Below are 16,113 nucleotides of genomic sequence, written 5' to 3' on the forward strand. Positions count from 1 at the left end.
TGCAATGCTATGCTGTGTTTTGTTATCATATGCTATGTTTTGTTATGATATGCTGGTGAGGGGGTGTGAGGGTGAGTGAGGATGAGTGAGGGTGTGTAAGGGTGAGGGTGTGTGAGGGTGTGTGAGGGTGAGAGGGTGTGTGAGGGTGAGGGGGTGAGGGGGTGTGAGGGTGAGGGCGTGATGGTGAGTGAGGGTGTGTGAGGGTGAGGGTGTGAGGGTGAGGGGGTGTGAGGGGTGTGAGGGTGAGGGGGTGTGAGGGTGAGTGAGAATGTGTGAGGGTAGGTGAGTGGGTGTGAGGGTGAGGGTGTGTGAGGGTGAGTGAGAATGTGTGAGGGTGAGTGAGGGGGTGTGAGGGTGACGGTGTGTGGGGGTGAGGGTAAGGGTGTGTGAGGATGAGAGGGTGAGGAGGTGTGAGGGCGAGGGGTTGTGAGGGTATGGGTGTATGAGGGTGAGGGGGTGTGAGGGGAGTGAGGGGGTGTGAGGGTGAGGGTGTGTGAGGATGAGGAGGTGTGAGGGTGAGGGTGTTTGAGGGTTTGGGGGTGAGGGTGTGTGAGGGTGAGGGGGTGAAGTTGAGGGTGTGTGAGGGTGAGGGGTTTGAGGGTGGGTGAGGGTGTTAGGGTGTGTGAGGGTGTGAGGGTGTGTGAGGGTGAGGGGGTGTGGGGTGAGTGAGGGTGTGTGAGGGTATGTGAGGGTGAGGGTGTGTGAGGGTGAGGGGATGTGAGGGTGAGTGGGTGTGAGGGTGAGGGGGTGTGAGGGTGAGTGAGGGTCTGTGAGGGTCGGTGAGGGTGAGTGAGGGTGAGAGGGTTGTGACGATGAGGGGGTGAGGAGGGTGAGGGTGTGAGGGTGAGTGAGGGGGTGTGAGGGGGTGTGAGGGTGAGTGAGGGTGTGTGAGGATGAGGGTGTGAGGGTGTGTGATGGTGAGGGGGTGAGGGTGAGGGTGTGAGGGTGAGTGAAGGTGTGTGAGGGTGTGTGAGGATGAGGGAGTGAGGGTGAGTGAGGGTGAGTGAGGGTGAGAGGGTGTGTTTGGGTGAGGAGGTGTGAGGGTACAAAGTAAATGGTGGCAGGGCAAACATCATAAGAGAGAGAAACACAAATGTTAAGATAACAGTGCTCGAAGGGGTTATGAGAAGGTGGAAATGGGATTAAAGAGTTTCAGATGGGCTGGGGCCATGCAGTGGTGGTAAAGAGAGCTCCGGTGGGGGAGGGCGATACATGGGAAGAGCGTAGAACTGGGGTGCGATGTCAATCACTGGTTGAAGCTGAGCAGCAAAAGAAACGATGCATGTGCCACAAGCGCTGGGCAAGCATGACAGCATTCCGATTCCCGAGCAGATGGTCCTGTGTATGACCTGCGGAGCCATGAAGTAGCTGCTGGCAAATGGAAGCAAAGTGGCCGGTCGCTTTGATGTTCTTAGCTTGTCTTGCTTTGTGGGAGGGGGAGCGGATTCCTGTGCACGCGCTTTTCTCACATGAACTGCATGGGATCATTGCTTCAACGAGACCTAATAAAGCTGAAAATGCTGTCATGGCTTAGCTATCATTGGTGCAGCAGGTACAGTTGAACCAGGGCCCTGGGAGGGTGGGAGCACAGCACTTCAATTACAGCTATTTTTCTACAAAACCAGTGGGTAGGAAGCCACTGAATTATAGGCATATGTTGCTGTCTATTTAACTTCCAGAGGCTGAACGTGGTGATAACAGAAATCATTGTTGGTTGTGCATTGTATGTGCCATACAATAATATTGCATAGCAGATAACCTTTGTAATAGGCGTATGATGAATGGTTGTCAAGAAGCATAGCTTAACATTTGTAGTCAATTGTAAAATACAGTCTTTTGTTAGCAGCCTGTTGAGAGCTCTCAATGCCCTGGAGAAGGGGTTAAGATCACATTGGCCAAAATGAGGCGGGTAGCAACATTTTTATACAGCATTTTGGCAGGAAGCCCACTATGGACTGTGTTGTATTACTTTTGCCGGGACAGGACTAATGTGTGCGCGCGTGCATGCGTGTGTGATGTCAGTGCGTGAAAATAAATGTTCCCTCACACATGATTCCGCCAGGCAGTGAAAGTCTCTGGCGGCTGAGAAAATAAACACTTGCTACAGGTAAAGCGTACACCTATAATCCACAGGTCATGAAAATGGGGGAGGGGGCAGACCACTCTTGGGGTGCCGGAATTGGTCTCAGATGGTGCGCCAGGCTCTGGCTATGAGGAGCATTTATTTACTCCTCCCCTGGCACCACGGAAAACATGCTGAAAATAGTGCTGCGTTTTTTTAAATAAAAGAAAACGGAGAGTCAGTTAGCTGTCCTGTGATGGGCCATCAGCAGCAGTGTTTATGTCATTCATGCCCCGTGTAGGTGTCAGAGTGAGGGGTGGGAAGATCCGAAGACTCCTCAAAGTCACTCACATCGTGTGTACTTTTACACGTTTAGAGAGACTTGATCCCGGGCAGCCTGTGATCTCTCAGCCTGGTTCGCTCACTTCCTGTATTCTGAACTAGATCAGCCCGAACAGCAGCGCTGCTGTCAGTAGTGATTATATAACGTCAAGGATGCTTTTACTAGTCAGCGTGTAGGAGCTCAGAAAGAATATGAGCATGACACATTTTTCTCACGGCACTTGACACAATTTTCTACACATGAAGCCTGTTCTGTTTTCAGGCTCCATGCCCATATCTAGAACAAGTTGAACCGATCTTAATTTTCAATACCGCACTTATGACCTGGTGCCGCTGCCTGTCTAATTTTGAGTTGAACACAACAACGGAGGGTTCACAAATTTAATATACACTAAAATGTGTAATATCTGCTGTCGAGATCATGCTTGTAGCTTTGGGTGGCCTGGAAATAATTAGAAATGGGACACTTATGGTATTGGCATTAGAAGTACAGGGCTGGCAGGGGCAATGAATGGTGCGCGGTGCTTTCTATGAAGGGCCCTGGCAATTACTTCAAAAAACAAAATTACCATTGAAGACCTGTAATGGGTCCCTCCTTTCCCCGAGGTTGAGACTGCCCTACTCTATCCCCACACTGCTGCTGTGCGGGAGAGTAACTCCCTTTTAGCTTAATCTGGTGCCGGATGTAGGTGAGGGGTTCCGAAGGTACTTCGTTCCATAAAGCACAGTAACGCGCTGTACCAGGGAAGATGAGGGGGGAGCTGTAGGGTCAGCACAACTGATGCAAGTAGACACAGTTAGCGTCCTTAACCTCACTCCCGAATGAGGCAGCAACTCTAGGGGTAAGTGGCCCTGTGGGCAGGCTGGGGACCATTAAGTTCTGGGCCCTAGGCCCACATGACATACGAAGGATGACACGGACACAGTAATATGAACCTAACAACCAGCCACAAGCACGTGCACTCTGGCTCTTTTATTTGTGGGGTCACCTGACTGGTGATGCCCATGTTGGATGGGTGAGGGTGTGTGTGGGCCTGCCCTCGGGGAAGTGGCTGGCAGAAACACTAGACTAGACTGTGTCCAGCAGGACACAACAGGGACCACACAGTGTTAGAGGCCCCAGCTGAAGCTTGCAGCTGGCCGGAAATCAGAGTAAAAGCCAGATAATACTAATGGGGACCCGGGTGCATTGTTCCCCGCTAAATATAAATTAGTCACTAAGAGTTGTTCCACCTGATCCCTGTGAGCTACCCGCCTCCGGTGTGCATGTAAATACCACTATGGGAGCACAGGGTGTCATCCTCTGATTGACAGGTGGGAAAATAGGTGGCAGCCAGCCTGCAGTGTTTATTTATGTATTTTATTTATTTAATACGATTTTCTATAGCGCAAATATTATCCGAAAGTGTCAGAGCGCTTTACAAAAGAACCAGTTGGGTTACATAAGGACTTTGGATTACATGAGTTACATAAGAGATACAAACAGAAAATAATTTCAAATGTACAATGTGTAAAGTCGCTCAAGGAAGAGATAAAAAGGAAAAAATTGCACATGTACCAGTTGTAAAGTCACTCAAGGGAGAGATACAAACAGATAAACTTCAGGAAGCACTACCTGGGCACAAGTCCTAACAAGGCAGCACTGGGAGGGGTCTGGGCACAAAGGAAGGAGAAATGCGATTCACGGCCTGGCGGCCGTGAAGTGTGAAGCAGTGGGCGGGGAAGCAGATCCCTTTGAAGCTCTCGGAGGCAGGAGCAAGTGGAAAGGGGAGGAGAAATGCTGCTGGAAGGTTCGGGCAAGCTCGTGCACGAGGACGTGCACTTCTTGAAATCCGCTTTGCTTTTGAGAGCTTAGTTTAGCTCTCGGTTTCACCCCAATAGGGCTCGCCTATTATATCCCTGCGGGATATTAATAGGCGAGCCCTAAAAAGGATACACTGTTCCCCCGAGTGAGTAAAAATTAGAAGAACCAAGCAACAGGTGGAGGCCCCAATAGTTGAGTGAAAGGGAGGGGACTGCACTCCAGGTTATAACAGAGAAATATGTCAAGGTTCGTGGAGGGCGAGTTTATGGCGCCTTTATCGATTTCTCTACAGCTTTCGACAAAGTGGATACAACATTACTGTGGGGAAAGTTATTCGATTTAGGGATGCCATCCACTCTTATCAGATTAGTGCATGCCTTGTATTCAGATACCTGGTGCAGAGTGTTGTTGGGTGGGGAAGGAGGACTGTCTAGAATTATCTCCACAGTTAATGGGTTAAAGCAAGGCTGCCTATTGTCTCCTTTGCTGTTTTCCCTATATATAGCCGATCTACCCCAGGTTCTTTCTGCAAGTACAGGTATTGTTCCGAACTTGGGGGGCTCCCCAATCGTTTGTCTTATGTATGCTGGTGACATTTCGATTCTTGACCTAACGCCTAAAGGGTTGAATAATCGCCTGCATGCTTTGTACAATTATGCAGGAAAGCATCATCTGCTGATAAATATTGCAAAAAGTAAAGTGATGTGTTTGACGGGTAGGAAGAATTCTAAATATGCAAACTTTCATTGGACCGTGGGGGGCCAAAAGTTGGAAGTAGTGCAATCTTATACTTTTCTTGGCAAAATTGTTACGAGCAACTTAAGTGAAAAAGCTCACATAGCTAATAACACCCGGAAAGCTATTGTCCAAGGAAAGAGTTTGATTTCACTATATAAGGCCACAGGCAGAAGACATTTCTCGATACTGCTGGAGGTATATCGAGCAAAAATTCCTGCCTCCTTACTTTATGGAATGGAGTTAATCGATATGAAAAGCTGGAGTTTCTTGAACTCCTCTGAAGGTAAAATCCTACGTAGCCTTTTATCTGTCAACACAGCTAGTTCAACAGCTGCTCTTAGACAGGAATTCGGATTACGTAGCAGCTGGGTTCAAGGTCTATCGGGGAGTGTGCGCTGGGTCTTTAGCCTGGCAAAGGGTGAGCCTGGCACATTAAGACATCTTTTTCAAACTGAGCTGCTGGGAAATTTTAATGATTACTCTTCAATTCTAAGAAAATGTAGATGTGCTGTGAGCCAATTACAACTAGATGAAGCTGTTTTGTTTTCTTTATCTGCATATCAGCTGAAAACCCTCCTGAAGTCCGCATCTTGGGAATTAGGGTTTAGACTGGATAGAGAGACTCGTATTCTAAAAAAAGGCACCACTCCAGTTATTGATTCCTGTCTGGTGAGGAATGCGCAACCCTATGTTTTTTGGAACATTCCTCATGGAGTCAGGTGTCTATTGTTTTTACTAAGGCAGGACTTACTTCCTTTGAAATCTCTCTTATCCAGATGGTATGGTTCATCAGCCTTATGTGATCTCTGCAATATGAAAAATCAGGACTTGCTCCATGTCATCTTTGTTTGCCCAGCTCTAATGTCGCACAGGCGAAAGTGGCTAAGACCAGATGATGAAGCATGACACTTAGCTTGCTGGGTGGGTGAGGGTTTTAGTTCCAAAAGGTGGACTCTCCTCCCTTTCACTTAACTATTGGGGCCTCCACCTGTTGCTTGGTTCTTCTAATTTTTACTCACTCTGCGGAACAGTGTATCCTTTTTTTGTTTACATAGTCTCAGGGCTTATACACTGGACCCCGTAAAAGATAGCTCTCCCGGTTCCTCTCTTTATTGGTTAGTTTAGGTAGTACAACCATTTTATTTAGATTCATTCTCCCATATATAGTCAAGGGTAAATTCCTCTGCCTACCAAGTATTATATACACCTCCTTTGCTATCCTCTCCAAATTAAACTGGGGAGTATTTTACAACGGTTTAATGATGCTAATGCCAAGGTATCTGGGCTAATTCTGTATATTTTCCATCCCATCTAGTACATTCCAACACATTATTTTGGTTTTTGTGTTATAAACCAGATACCCAGCTAATGCCCCAAAATATTTCACTAATGTTTCCACCCGGGGATGCTTCGGACCGGGTCCGCAGTAACAATTACCAAATCATCTGCATACAGAGCTACTTTAGTTGTATATGTGCCTGTGCTGAAAGGGATGACCAGATCAGCCTGTCTCAATTTCTGGGCCTATTGTTCAATATATATGTCAAATAAAGGGGAGATAGGGCAGCCCTGCAGTGTACCTCCAGTTATCGGAAAACTGCATGTAAGAGACCCATTAAGGAAGATTCTAGCTGTAGGTTGTGGGGATAAGGCCTTCAACGTAGTTATAAAGAAGGGGCCAAACCCCATAGCCACCAAGTATTCCCATAGGTAGACACAGCAAACATGATTAAAAGCCTTGGTGGTGTCCAAATTTACTTACGCCAAAGGGATAGAACGTGTTTGGCCAGATCAAAACAACCAATTAATTACTGGGTCAATTAATGGATTTGACTACCTGGAATAAACCCTTTTTGGTTAAGATGGATAAGTTAAGGAGCCAATTTAGCTAATCTCCCTGCTAAAATGCTGACAAAGATCGTATAGTCTGCATTAAGCAGGGATACTGGGCGATATGACTCTGCCTCCTCTGGGCCCTTAGATGGTTTAAGAATCAGGACCATAGTGGCCTCTTTTCATGATTCCGGAGCCTTCACCTTCCCTGCATATACCAAATTAAACAAGTTCTCCCAAACTGGGAGAACTTCTTCAATTAGAAGTCGATAAACTTCAGAAGAATGGTATCAAAGTTGGCAGCCTTCCCATTCTTGGCTCTGGTCAACGTCTCCATTAACTGTGCTTCCAAACTCCCTTCCCTTCACTAGTCAACATTGGGAGATCGATTGCCCCAATCAATATTTAAGCTGACGGGCTTCAGGGAAGGTGTCCTCCTCATAAAACAGGGAGAAGAAGAAGACCATGTGATTTTACATCCCTTCACAATCATCAATCACCTCCTCTGATGGGCCCTTCAGTTCTTTGATCACATTCCTGGTTCTTTTTACCCTGGCCTTCCAGGCAAGCAGGGCCCCAGCTTTTTCCTGATACTCAAATTGCCTCAAATTCCCTATCTACCACTTAGCCTTACACTCAGAGTACAATTTAATTTTGTAATTCAGTTGCACCTCTTCTAATCTTCTTTCCAACCTCTCCCTATCCTCCCCTCTCCTAAGGGTTGTATAGCGGCCTCTAATTTTCCCACTTCTCTTTCCAATCATGAAAGATCTGCACTCTCTTTACTTCCCTTTGCGCTGCCAAGACTTTTTAAAGCCTCCCGTATACACGCTGTTAAATGCACCCCACTCTACCCAATGGGTTGTGGTGCCTTTGTTAATCATAAAGTATTCAGATGCGACTTTCTTTAAAGCAAGCATCAATTCCCTATCTAAAAGAAGGGTACGTTTAGGTGTCCACTTTATATTAGGCTTACTTCCTGGGACCTGCAGTGTAATTGATACTGCTGAATGATCAGAAATAAGGGATGATTGGTGAGAGATCTTCTTAATGTTGACCATGCAACCTCTTTCAACTAAAAAATAATCCTTTCAGGAATAATAACAATATTTTTTACCTCTCCCTATCCTCCCCTCTCCTAAGGGTTGTATATCGGCCTATATTTTCCCACTTCTCTTTCCAATCATGAAAGTTCTGTACTCTCTTTACTTCCCTTTGCGCTGCCAAGACTTTTTAAAGCTTCCTGTATACACGCATTAAAAGTGTCCCACTCTACCCAATGGGTTGTGGTGCCTTTGATAATCATAAAGTATTCAGATGCGACTTTCTTTAAAGCAAGCATCAATTCCCCATCTAAAAGAAGGGTGCGTTTAGGTGTCCACTTTATATTAGGCGTACTTCCTGGGACCTGCAGTATCATTGATACTGCTGAGTGATCAGAAATAGGGGCTGATTGGTGAGAGATCTTCTTAATGTTGACCATGCAACCTCTTTCAACTAAAAAATAATCCTTTCAGGAATAATAACAATATTTTTTACTGTGGAAAGTTTAACCTCTCAGCTGACCTTTCAGGTGTCACCATACATCCACTAGGCCTAGGTCCTGCATCATATTTTTCATAGCTGGTCTTACTCTATCCAGTGGGGTGCCATCACTTTGTGTGGAGAGATCCACAAATGAGTCCAACAGAATATTAAAATCACCCCCCAAAATAAGTGGGGCCACGGCCCCAGCTAATTTTAACTCAAGGTCTATTTTATGCTGCGGTTCATCTTCATTTGGGCTGTAGAACCAGACACAAATAAATTCATTATCCGCCCATTTCATTACAGTGGAGACCCATCTAACAGAGCTATCTGTAAGTGTGGATTTAAGCTCGATCCCTGCCCCCTTCATTATTAAGCTTGCTTGCTGCTGTCTTGCAACATTGTACTTCATCAGAAACTGAAAAGTTCTGGACACAACCTGCCCTGCGAAATAGTTCCCTACTATTGCCTGCCACCAGATGCGTCTCCTGCAGAATTATTATAAGTCCTGGATTTCTTCCAGGTACCTCAGGACCATCCTTTGCCTAGATCTTGACCTAAGACCATTCACGTTCCAAGTGAGAATAACTATATTAGCCATCCTGTCCACCCCATCCCCTGCTCTATTACTAACGTTCTGGAATATTTCAATCCTAGTGATAGTGAGGACTTTCCGAATAAAAATGTTATCCTACTGCTCCCCACCAGTGCACCTTCACCACCCCGACTGCACCCCTTCCCCCCACCCAACCCTGGGGAAGCCTACTATAGAGTCCTCAAAATGCCCATATGGGCTAGACATTGGGGGTGGGGGTATTAAAAAAGATACACAGATTTATCATGCTTTTAGCACCACTAAAACCATTAGTCAGATCTCCCGCTCCTGCTGGTCTATAGTTGACTTTCTTCATTCATCAGATTAGTAATTCATTTTTATAGAATCTATTAACGCATCAACATCTTCCAATGACCCATAATTATACCTTTGATAGTCCCACATTATGCGGAGCAGTGTGGGAAATTTTAATTTTACCATGGCCTCCTCAATTCATCCATCTTAGTTCCAAGTTCCCATTGCCTTTGTTCCGAAGATTTGCAGATATACAATCTAATTTCCAGACAGAAACCTTTATATGGACCATTCTTTAGGGCCCCAGTATGATAGCCTCTGTAACAGTGTAGGAGAGAAAGTTCAACAATATCTTCCTGGGTTTGGTCCTGAGAGGATTGCGGCAAAAGGGCTCTCTGCGTGCTCTTTGGATTTCTTGCTCGAGATTTATATTGATATTTTCCTTTAAAACTGTATTATGACAATGGATATTTATGATAAAGGCCTTCATATCTGGACCCTCCTCAGCTTCCGGAATATTCAAGAATCTTAAATTATTCCGTTGGTAATGGTTCTCTAACATCTCAAGTTCACCCCTTAAGCTTTGAAATTTCCGAAGGGCTTTTGTCACGTCTTGTTTAATTTCCCCCAACTAATTTTCCAAGATCTTGGTACTGAGGGCAACCTCATCTAATTTTTGAGTTAACTGCAAACACGAGGCTTGTATTCCAACCTGATTGGCTTCTGAAACTACAAAGTGGGTCTTAATTTCATTTTTCAGACCCAATAAGATACCGGCTAATGACTCGTCTGTATTTCCTGTAGCCCCCTCCTCTGTCTCACAAGCCCCATCTCTCCGGGGCTGAAGTTCTTCAGACTCCACTGGAGACCTCATTTTTGCCAGAGCATCAAACCTATTACTGATAGGCACTGTCAGTATGTTCGCTTGTGATGTTCCTGGGTCAAATCTCGATTTGCTTATCCCGTTCAGGGTGGGAGCCCTACTGGTGTCTCTAGAACCGCTCTCAAGACCTTTGTTCTCCACATCAGGTACCACTACAACAATGTTTCTGGGAACCACTTTCCCGAATCTTCCCCTCTGCAGACTGGGTAGAACATGGAAGAAGGATTGAAGTGAGGGTGTTATTTTAGTAGGTACTGTAGGGGTCTTTTTATTCCTTTACCCATGTTTTTAACTGGAGATTTGCCAGCTCTCCTACCTTGATTGCCCCTTCTACCTTGCCTTCCTCGTCTTCCTATGGCAGGATCCTTTATCTCCTGTGTTTGCCCCTGTGATTGGGCTACTGTTAAATTGCGTCCAACTTTACCTCGCCCTAAATTTTCGGTTCATAAAGTACACCTAGAGGATTTATCTCCAACTTCTCTTTCTAAGCGAGCTCCCTTCTCCATATGCAGGAAATGAAACTTTCTTACTTAGGCTTGTTCAGTGAAAGAAGTGAAACTTATTGTCTCTTCTGGCTCTCCCCACCTCAGATCATCCAAGGAAGAGGACCAGCCACTGCTCTCTGTGGCGAGGGGCTCACAAGGCTGTGGGGAGCCGCAGCTTGTGCTGGCTACACTACCAGACCTTGCGCTGGCTACCCTGCAGCACCAAAGCTCTCGCTCTGCCTCTATCCCCCACAACTCCGCAGTCACAGCATCCCCCACAAGAGTAGCACTGGTGCCCAGGATTTTCAGAGTGATATCTAAACATGCGTTGAAGTAATGTTTAAACAGAGTTATCGACAGTATCAGGTTCTTATTTGAACACCTCTAGCATGCATATGACCAGTGATATAGCTGGGCAATATAGTCATGGAAATGTGATTCTAAGTAGGTGCAATTCTCAAGTCACTCGCACTTTTGCTGCACCTGCTGTACCTTCATTCTTAGATTTCTCAGAGGCAAAAACATATTAGAGACCGCAACATTGTCAGTAAGCACACTTGGAAACAAAGCACAGTAGCACGAAAAGTTAACCAATATGTGTTCTATTTAGAAGGGAATGCTTGCCATAAACCCCCATGTAAGTCAGGTGGTAATCTCTGCAAAATGTGCGTCAGAGTAGATAAAATTACTTCTGGAATTGACTCTGTGCTTCTACTAGTAAATAAACAGCTCCACATGGCCACCTCCAGGGAACCTTCCTGAAAGCAAGGTACCTGAACTGTCCTTGTGGGGTGAGGCTTTAAACATCTGGTAATTATGTGAGTACAGACCTTGTCCTACCCACAGCACTAATGCAGACCAAAATGCACTAAGCACTCCCCTTTACCATTTGTGTGATATACTGGATTACAAGTAAAAAACAGGTTATAAAAATGAAACACTAATTGGGAATTAGAACACTTTGTATTGAAAGAGATTGCATGCAAAAATTCACACCCTATCTCCTGCTAACTTCTGTATAAAGTGCATGTTGCACATTTTAGTACTTCATAAATAGACACACTTCTAGCTGATGCCTTGATATGAATTAAAACAACGTATATGCAGCTGTATTGGCAGAAAAATACTCCTTTGCTCACCCACAGCTCCCATTTTACCTGCAATACTCGCTCCTGCAGCGTCTGTGGTCCCTTGTGATGTTGTAGATTTCTCAGATGTTTTTGAAGTGTCCACATCACCTTGAGGAACTGTAGGTACAGATGAGAAATAACCTGATTAACATTAAGAATACCTATAGTAGAGTAAACAATCAAGAAAGATATCAAAGGTGGCTGGTTTAATTCGGATTGTTGTGCGAACGCGTTTGGCCAGATCAAAACAACCAATGAATTACTGGTTCAATTCATGGATTTGCCTCCCTGGAATAAACCCCTTTTGGTTGAGATGGATAAGTTGAGTAGCCAATTTAGCTAAGCTCCCTGTTAAAATGCTGACAAAGATCTTATAGTCTGCATTAAGCAGGGATATTGGGCGATATGACTCTGCCTTCTCTGGGCCCTTAGATGGTTTAAGAATCAGGACCATAGTGGCCTCTTTCCATGATTCCAGAACCTTCACCTTCCCTGAATATACCAAATTAAACAAGTTCTCCCAAACTGGGAGAACTTCTTCAATTAGAAGTTGATAAACTTCCGAAGAATGGTATCAAAGTTGGCAGCCTTCCCGTTCTTGGCTCTGGTCAAGGTCTCCCATATCTGTGCTTCCAAACTCCCTTCCCTTCACTAGTCAACATTGGGAGATCGATTGCCCCAATTAATATTTAAGCTGACGGGGTTCAGGGAAGGTGTCTTCCTCATATAACAGGGAGAAGAAAAATACCATGTGATTTTCCATCCCTTCACAATCATCAATCACCTCCTCCGATGGGCCCTTCAGTTCTTTGATCACATTCCTCGTTCTTTTTACCCTGGCCTTCCAGGCAAGCAGGTCCCCAACTTTTTCCCCGATACTCAAATTGCCTCAAATTCCCTATCTGCCACTTAGCCTTACACTCATAGTACAATTTAATTTTGTAATTCAGTTGCACCTCTTCTAATCTTCTTTCCAACCTCTCCCCATCCTCCCCTCTCCTAAGGGTTGTATAGCGGCCTCTATCTTTCCCACTTCTCTTTTCAATCATGAAAGTTCTGCACTCTCTTTACTTCCCTTTGCGCTGCCAAGACTTTTTAAAGCCTCCACTGTACACGCTTTAAAAGCATCCCACTCTACCCAATGGGTTGCGGTGCCTTTGTTAATCATAAAGTGTTCAGATATGACTTTCTTTAAAGCAAGCATCAGTTCCCCCTCTAAAAGAAGGGTGCGTTTAGGTGTCCACTTTATATTAGGCTTACTTCCTTGGACCTGCAGTGTCATTGATACTGCTGAGTGATCAGAAATATGGGCTGATTGGTGAGGGATCTTCTGAATGTTGACGATGCAACCTCTTTCAACTAAAAAAGAATCCTTTCAGGAATAATAACAATATTTTTTTTTGTGGAAAGTTTAACCTCTCAGCTGACCTTTCAGGTGTCTCCATACATCCACTAGCCCTAGGTCCTGCATCATATTTTTCATAGCCCGTCTTACTCTATCCAGTGGGGTGCCATCACTTCGTGTGGAGCGATCCACAATTGGGTCCACCAGAATATTAAAATCACCCCCCAAAATTAGTGGGGCCACGGCCCCAGCTAATTTTAACTCAAGGACTATTTTATGCTGCGGTTCATCTTCATTTGGGCTGTAGAACCAGACACAAATAAATTCAAAATCCGCCCATTTCATTACAGTGGAAACCCATCTACCAGAGCTATCCGTAAGTATGGATTTAAGCTCGATCCCAGCACCCTTCATTATTAAGCTTGCTTGCTGCTCTCTTGCAACATTGTACTTCATCAGAAACTGAAATGTTTTGGGAACAACCTGCCCTGCGGAATAGTTCCCTGCTCTCGCCTGCCACCAGATGCGTCTCCTGCAGAATTATTACAAGTGCCTGGCTTTTTTCCAGGTACCTCAGGACCATCCTTTGCCTAGATCTTGACCTAAGACCATTCACGTTCCCAGTGAGAATAACTATATTAGCCATCCTGTCCACCCCATCCCCTGCTCTATTACTAATGTCACGGAATATTTAAATCCTTGTGATAGTGAGGACTTTTCGATTAAAAATGATATCCTACTGCTCCCCACCCGTGCACCTTCACCACCCCGACCTAACCCCTTCCCCCACCCAACACTGGGGAAGCCTACTGTAGAGTCCTCAAAATGCCTATATGGGCTAGACATTGGGGGTGGGGGTATTAAAAAAATACACAGATTTGCCATGCTTTTAGCACCACTAAAACCATTAGTCAGATCTCCCGCCCCTGCTGGTCTATAGTTGACTTTCTTCATTCATCAGATTAAAAATTCATTTTTATAGAATCTATTAACGCATCAACATCTTCCAATGACCCATAATTATAAATTTGATAGTCCCACATTATGCGGAGCAGTGTGGGAAATTTTAATTTGACCAAGGCCTCCTCAATTCATCCATCTTAGTTCCGAGTTCCCATTGCCTTTGTTCCGAAGATTTGCAGATATACAATCTAATTACCAGACAGAAACCTTTATATGGACCATTCTTTAGGGCCCCAGTATGATAGCCTCTGTAACAGTGTAGGAGAGAAAGTTCAACAATATCTTCCTGGGTTTGGTCCTGAGAGGATTGCGGCAAAAGGGCTCTCTGTCTGCTCTTTGGATTTCTTGCTCGAGATTTATATTGATATTTTCCTTTAAAGTGTATCACAATGGATATTTATGATAAAGGCCTTCATATCTGGACCCTCCTCAGCTTCCAGAATATTCAATAATCTTAAATGATTCCGTTGGTAATGGTTCTCTAACATCTCAAGTTCACCCCTTAAGCTTTGGTTTTGCTTACCCAATTTAGAAATTTCTGAAGGGCTTTTGTCACGTCTTGTTTAATTTCCCCCAACTCATTTTCCAAGATCTTGGTACTGAGGGCAACCTCATCTAATTTTTGAGTTAACTGCGAACACGAGGCTTGAATTCCAACCTGATTGGCTTCTGAAACTACAAAGTGGGTCTTAATTTCAATTTTCAGACCCAATAAGATACCGGCTAATGACTAATCTGTATTTCCTGTAGCCCCCTCCTCTGTCTCACAAGCCCCATCTCTCCGGGGCTGAAGTTCTTCAGACTCCACTGGAGACCTCATTGTTGCCAGAGCATCAAACCTATTACTGATAGGCACTGTCAGTATGTTCGCTTGTGATGTTCCTGGGTCAAATCTCGGTTTGCCTATCCCGTTCAGGGTGGGAGCCCTACTGGTGTCTCTAGAACCGCTCTCAAGGCCTTTCTTCTCCACATCAGGTACCCCTACACCAATGTTTTTGGGAATCGCTTTCCCGAAGCTTCCCCTCTGCAGACTGGGCAGAACACAGAAGAAGGATTGAAGTGAGGGTGTTATTTTAATAGGTACTGTAGGGGTATTTTTATTCCTTTACCCATGTTTTTAACTGGAGATTGGCCAGCTCTCCTACCTTGATTGCCCCCTCTACCTTGCCTTCCTCGTCTTCCTGTGGCAGGATCCTTTATCTCCTGTGTTAGCCCCTGTGATCGGGCTACTGTTAAATTGCGTCCAACTTTACCCCGCCCTAAATTTTCGGTTCATAAAGTACACCTAGAGGATTTATCTCCAACTTCTCTTTCTAAGGGAGCTCCCTTCTCCATATGCAGGAAATGAAACTTTCTTACCTAGGCTTGTTCAGTGAAAGAAGTGAAACTTCTTGTCTCTTCTGGCTCTCCCCACCTCAGATCATCCAAGGAAGAGGACCAGCCACTGCTCTCTGTGGCGAGGGGCTCACAAGGCTGTGGGGAGCCACAGCTTGTGCTGGCTACACCACCAGACCTTGCGCTGGCTACCCTGCAGCACCAAAGCTCTCGCTCTGCCTCTATCCCCCACAACTCCGCAGTCACAGCATCCCCCACAAGAGTAGCACTGGTGCCCAGGATTTTCAGAGTGATATCTAAACATGCGTTGAAGTAATGTGTAAACAGAGTTATCGACAGTATCAGGTTCTTATTTGAACACCTCTAGCATGCATATGACCAGTGATATAGCTGGACAATATAGTCCTGGAAATGTGATACTAAGTAGGTGCAATTCTCAAGTCACTCGCACTTTTGCTGCACCTGCTGTACCTTCATTCTTAGATTTCTCAGAGGCAAAAACATATTAGAGACCGCAACATTGTCAGTAAGCACACTTGAAAACAAAGCACAGTAGCACGAAAAGGTAACCAATATTTGTTCTATTTAGAAGGGAATGCTTGCCATAAACCCCCATGTAAGTCAGGTGGTAATCTCTGCAAAATGTGCGTCAGAGTAGATAAAATTACTTCTGGAATTGACTCTGTGCTTCTACTAGTAAAAAAACAGCTCCACATGGCCACCTCCAGGGAACCTTCCTGAAAGCAAGGTACCTGAACTATCCTTGTGGGGTGAGGCTTTAAACATCTGGTAATTATGTGAGTACAGACCTTGTCC

The sequence above is a fragment of the Lissotriton vulgaris genome, chromosome 4_1, assembly GCF_964263255.1.
Source record: "Lissotriton vulgaris chromosome 4_1, aLisVul1.2, whole genome shotgun sequence".
NCBI classification, from domain to species: domain Eukaryota; kingdom Metazoa; phylum Chordata; class Amphibia; order Caudata; family Salamandridae; genus Lissotriton; species Lissotriton vulgaris.